The sequence below is a fragment of the Triticum dicoccoides genome, chromosome 4A (assembly GCF_002162155.2).
Source record: "Triticum dicoccoides isolate Atlit2015 ecotype Zavitan chromosome 4A, WEW_v2.0, whole genome shotgun sequence".
Taxonomy (NCBI): domain Eukaryota; kingdom Viridiplantae; phylum Streptophyta; class Magnoliopsida; order Poales; family Poaceae; genus Triticum; species Triticum dicoccoides.
In genome coordinates this window covers 46,063,953-46,070,046 of record NC_041386.1, presented here as the reverse complement: position 1 = coordinate 46,070,046, position 6,094 = coordinate 46,063,953, and the positions used below count along the sequence as shown (strand labels likewise).

At 37.7% G+C, this 6,094-nt stretch overlaps 2 long non-coding RNA genes across 2 annotated transcripts; both read right to left on the bottom strand.

Annotated features, from left to right (window-relative positions):
- Positions 1-315: 315 nt before the first annotated feature.
- On the bottom strand, positions 316-1,580 carry LOC119288655. Its single transcript, XR_005141242.1, has 2 exons — positions 1,512-1,580; positions 316-628 (listed from the first exon to the last, which is right to left on the bottom strand). It is a non-coding gene; the product is annotated as an uncharacterized LOC119288655 (long non-coding RNA).
- On the bottom strand, positions 1,579-4,434 carry LOC119288654. Its single transcript, XR_005141241.1, has 3 exons — positions 4,324-4,434; positions 3,641-3,765; positions 1,579-1,618 (listed from the first exon to the last, which is right to left on the bottom strand). It is a non-coding gene; the product is annotated as an uncharacterized LOC119288654 (long non-coding RNA).
- Between the last annotated feature and the right edge of the window lie 1,660 nt (positions 4,435-6,094).

The following is a 6,094-nucleotide window of genomic DNA, read 5'->3' as shown; positions in this document are numbered from 1 at the left end:
TATCCAATCCAGTAACAATAACAGTGACCAAAGCATTGCAAATATACACAATAGCATGATATTGGACCGCCACAAGTTCAATCCCTAACTTAATACTGTGAGTAACCCTATTAGGACCTACTTGATAACCCTATGAATAACATGCCAAAGAACCTAAGTAAGCGTGCTATAACTTAATACTCCTTAACATGATGTATGAACCTGTCAGAATTATACAATTTAGCCAAAGGAATTATACAACATGAGTATGACCGTGTAAATACTCACTGGGGCAAGTAGAAATCAGAGTAATCACCGAAAATCACCAGTGTAATATAGCAAGATTATAACAGAAGCACAACATTGATATAAATATGTTCATTACATAGAAACTGGTCCAAGCAACAACAAAAGGTAGTGGAATCAGGTGTGCCAAAAGCAAGGCAACAACTTCAGGCCAAAAGCAAGCCAAGACGATCCATCGAAACAAAACAAAAATATTAATTGGGCCACAACATGGATCGAGCCACGTTCACAACGAGCGGAATCACAAGTAAAAATAAACGGCAAAAGTACGTGCCCGTGGGTAACTACCCTGAAGGGAGTCTGGTGGTGCGAGAGCGGCCTGTCCGTCATCGCGGCTGCTTGCCTGGTTTGGAGCAGAAGGAAATGAAAAACATTAGGTCAGATGGTACCAAAATGAATTATATAATGGTAAAGTGAGATGCGGGCTTTCTACTGTGCTTAGTTGGGCCTCTGGTATTTTCCAGACCTGCTCATCATTTTACAATTCTTTTGCAGGGTCAAAGGAAAACACACATATGGACCGTCAAATATATTTGTAAAATGTTTTGTAGACCAAACTGCTCTGTATTTTGTAGGCATACCTTCCATGGTCATATAGCATAATGTATACACAGGATAATTGATACAAATGTCAATTGCCTGTGAAACTGGACCATCAAATCTACAGTCGGTTGACATTGTGACATATTTTGTATGCTACCATATTGACCAATCACGATCGTCTCTCTAGCCCAATTGACGAAGAAGAACCTATTCTGGCTAGCCATGGTTGGATCTGCTGCTATTCTATCAAAGCCAACTGGAAGTTGTGTTTTTCAGTTTTCGTTCCAAATGGAGCTATCTGATTTCCTCTAAGAATTTGTAGCTCAATTCCTATTTACTTTTTAACATTTGGCATCGGGCTTACTCACATGACATAAGCAGCCATGAAAGCTCTCGTCAGCCAAAAAAATAGAAGCATAAAAATCAAACATGAGAAGACTGAACGCGGGTAAAGTGCAAGAGGCCAAGATACAACTACTTTAATAGTTGTTGTAACCTAAGACAAGATTTCTAAATGTATAAACAAAAAGATAGAGAGTTGCGACAGAAGAACTGGCAGGTAAGTAATTTGATGATGCCAAAATAACATTGATAAACATGTGACCCGCTATCAATCTCACATCGCTCATTAAAAATCAAGCAAACCAAGGACCGACATGCGGGGTAAAGACGTAAAGTCATACATGTCGTCCACCCTAACAGGAGAAATTGGCTCGTGTGTACCAGACAAACACGCCTCAGCTGCCGGCATCTGCTCCTCATTGTTATTGATCTTCACAAAGTGAATAATCTGTGCATAGAAAGGTAAGCAGGGGTACATCGGTCAGGATTCACTTTCAGGACTTACAAATTTTTCGATCGCACAGAGACACTAATTAATCAAGCTAGTATTCCTAAAGCAGAAAGATAATTATTCATCCATTGAACAGTTAATGGAGAAAAGGGAGTAAAAATGTTCTGCACACTTCTACCACTTAAAAAGCACTTCTATGAAGAGCGAGTAAACTGGATTCTATATAAGGTATCATCATATCATCCTAGAAAATTAGCTTTGATGTCTTTTGATAAAGTAGATGTTTCCTCTAGAGAACCAGTAAGTTTTATGAATAACTCATCTACATGGCATACATGCTACTACTGAAAAACAAAAAAAGCTAATAGATCAAGTGTGAGGTGAACTGGTAGCTTTCTATGAGTCTATTCATTTGTTGAGTTCCTCTGCTGGATTGCATTCCATGTACCTACATTCTAATCCCCATATATTATTTAGTGTTCTTTGTAGCTGATCAACACTAATAGTGTATCTGGGATGGAATAAAGGTTGATGTAACATTAGGCACTCTCCAGATTCTCATTAACTATTCCACACCAAATTCGACATCCATCGCGGACAATATATATATTTTCAGTGAGGACCAACTAAATAGATAAACAAATAGTGTGCAAGTATTAGGTGCACGACAACAGAACTAAATATTTCAGCCAGTGCCGGTGACGGCCAATTGAAAAGGAATTGTAAATATCAGGAAAGAGAAAGGGACTCATAGTTGTATATAATTTTCACAAGCAACATCCCCTATGCGGAACTTACTTAGGGACTCGTAGTTGTATATAATTTTCACAAGCAGCATCCCCTATCCGAAACTTACCTTCGGTGACAAGGCTATATAAACTATCTGATGGACAAAAAAGAAGCTCTTGACAACCTGCATATCAACTTTTCCTACTAAAATGTGACAAAGCTCAAGAGTTCCATTTTTTCAGTTTTATCCCGACTCTTCGATGATTATGTACACCAGCTCTTTCACCCGTTGTTATGTAATACATTTTAAGTTCAAAAGACACCAAGTATAAGGTTGTACACTAAGGAAACAAAGGTAAGAACATGCATAAGATATATCTAACCAGGCTAGAGTACATACTCAAATAGATCCTATTAGTAAGCAGAGGTGTATACTTCCATGTATCAGGCGGTTTTAGCATCAAGAAATCCGTGAAGAACAATGAATGTATATGTGCTGATAATTAACTTGTAAAATCATGTGCTACATCGCTATATGTTTTGACTTTTTTTGTGAACTCCAGTTTAAAATGGTATTTGATAATCCAACATTAGTAATAACTTGCTCCTAAAACATAACAGTGGCATGATCTTTAATATCACAGTCCAGTTCCACTGAAATACAAAAAAGACCACCATATGACACAAGAAAGAATATGTCATTGTTTTGCATAAGTGAAACTCAGAAAGATGTTCAACAAAGCAATGTCCAATGTTATTACAACCAATGTACTCATATATTGGTTGGTATAACATCTTATATTATGGGACGGAGGGAGTAGATTTCATAGGTTGACAGCATGTTTACATAAGATGACAGTTGGTACGACAGAATATGTTAGTGAGAATAGCCCTTGCCAAAATATGACATGAGTATGGAAGCGCGGTGCACAAAATGTATGTGACCCAGTCCAACAACAGATTGGCTTTAGTAGTTCATATGGTTACAGGAAAGAGGACTATGCGCACTTGGAGAGAACTGGTCTTCTCCATTGATTTAAAAAATGCAAGGTTGGACAAAACAGTAGAATTAAGACGTAACTTGCCTGCCCACAAAAAAGATGTAACTTGCCAATATAGTCAATTATGTACCTCGGAACGTGGATCTTCAAAGTTCAATAAGGCAATAGATTTCTCATATTTGTGATTACATAGGCAGGTAAAAGGAAGTGAAGGTGCATTATCAGTGAGAGTGAAGGACCGTGTATATGTGAAGCGATTAACTTTATCGGCATGAAGTTGAGGTCTCACCTCTGTTTTAATTTCTTCTTGGGGGTGGGCTGTCCTAATGTGAATTGAGCACCTTCCAGCAATATGTAGCCTCTAGCACTTGCACACCATACGAAAGCTCCTGCCCAATATGTGGCCTCTAGCACCTGCCAGCAACATTGCATTAACTCGTTTAGATCAGAGAATCTATTATAACTCTTAATCTTTTGTAGGTAAATCGATGAACAAAAACTTGGCTTTAAGGCTTGGCAAGTCGGAATATGTAGCCTCTAGTATGTATCCTCTAGTATTGCCCAATATGTAGCCTCTAGTATGTATCCGGAAATATATATTATCATGACAGAAAGCTTTCTGTTATGATTTAGGACTAATTCAAAAGAGCTGCAAGATTGTCAATGCTAGCATACCTAGATTTTCAGACCTTTTAACCTGTAACAAAATATAGATGTGAAGAGAAGGAAACTTCCAATCATCTCAATACTACTCTTGTGGTGCTGAAACTAAGAGGGACATAGGGCAGCATACTAAGTTGCATCTAGTATGTTGTGACAGTAGCAATTGTTTTAACTTCTAGCAAAATCCGCAAAAGTGGGGCTCCAATATGTTGAGACAGGAATGTTCTTGCTGGGGTTGTGCTTCCTCTACTCTAGGCTCATGTTTGTATCAGGACAGAATGGCAACTAATAACACCGCTGAAGTGATACCTTGGCATATAGCAGCGTGGGCATGTGTAGTATTCCCTTCTGCTTGACTTTCTTCGAACTCTTGAACCATCAGCCAGTCGTAGACACTACATTGGTAACTCAAATCCTGAATTTGAGTCGCACATTTGGATCTTCAATTTTTGTCCCTCTACCTTCAGCAGTACGTCAAAATGATAAATTTGTGAATTTGTCGCATATGCGCTGCAGAAAAGTATCTAATGAAAAATGGACATACCCAGAAAGGTAAAATGAAGGAAGAAACAATAGTCAAGAGAAGTACAATATGTGCATTTTCTGCTTGAAATTTCTCAGTCAGCAAACCAAAACTCGTGGAAGAAATCGAAACAGAGGATGTACCCACCTTGCGAGAGGAAGAATCAATCACACCAGATCCAGTCCCTTGCAAGCCGAAGACGAGGACGACGCGGCAACCTGAGACCAAAGGCCAACCTTAACCCTAATCAAAATGTATTTCACAATACCAAGCAGAAAATCAAGAAACCAACTGATGGACAACCATTTCTCATTTTTGAGACTTCACAACAGTTGGCCACATCGTTAATTCATAAAACGGAAGAAATCTCCTTAACATTTTAGTTCATGACATAATAGAACTACCAGCAAGTTACTGACACTTGACTAATGACTGCACCTTAGAGATATATGATTCCACCATTATATTAACAAATAAAATTGAACTCCCTACATGTTATCTGGTTGAGCTAAGCCTAGAACATGGAATTGCAACTTTTGCGCACACAAATTGAGAAGAACATAAGATGATGTCTGGGTGATGGACATAAAACAAGTTTAAAAGCTAACAATGCTAAGGTACCAGATACATGAACTATGCTCTAACAAACGTTCTGAAAAACACCTAGTAAGTGTGAACGGTAAGCAAAGAACACTCCTGTCAAAATAGTGTACCAAAATTTGCAATAAATCAAATGTGTTCAAGCAACCAGAGGACGATCTTAATTGTATAAACATGGTGTCAAGACTCACCAGGGGGAACATGTGGCGTCAATCGAGGTGAAGAAAAAAACATCACCAGTTCAGTTAGCATGAGCCGTAAGAGTAGAGCACTCATCTTGGCTGTTAGAGACGACAAAATAGAGAGGTTAACTATAAGTAGAGGAAACAATTATGTAGCATAAGAACCTGCTTTCTTTGATATTCCAAATCTGTTTTTTGTGGCAATACAATTATAAGGACGTAAATAAAAAATATTATACTATTGTCTGATCAGTTTAAGATCTATGTTGAATAGGTTGAAGTTCTGTCTGTACTACAAATCTCCACTTTTTGGGAAGCAGCAAACTTGGAATCAACAATGAAGATTCAAACAGGAAGACAGCTGCATATTTGACTTTCATAAAAGCACTTCCGTATTTTGACCATTTATATATATCAAGTATATACACCATCGACTCAATCCCAGTCTTCTTTAATATCTAACTGAAGCAAATAACAGAAGCTTAAGCTTAAGCATCTACACACAGAAAATATATAAAAGTTTTGTTCCTGTCATTTATAGTTGAAATAGAGTTCTGCTCTAGAGAGTTTTGTATGGTGGCTCAGTAATAAAAGAATATGAAGAAGACACCAATATATTCTCTAAAGTTCTATAAATACAATTCTGCTCCATTTATAAATACACAGGGTTAGCTTTTATCTACTGGAAACCCCAATAAACCTCACAAATAGTTAGACAAGATTAAACGTTCAAAAATTTAGTTAACTGGAGATTCCAGTTTTCAGATTTCAGCAT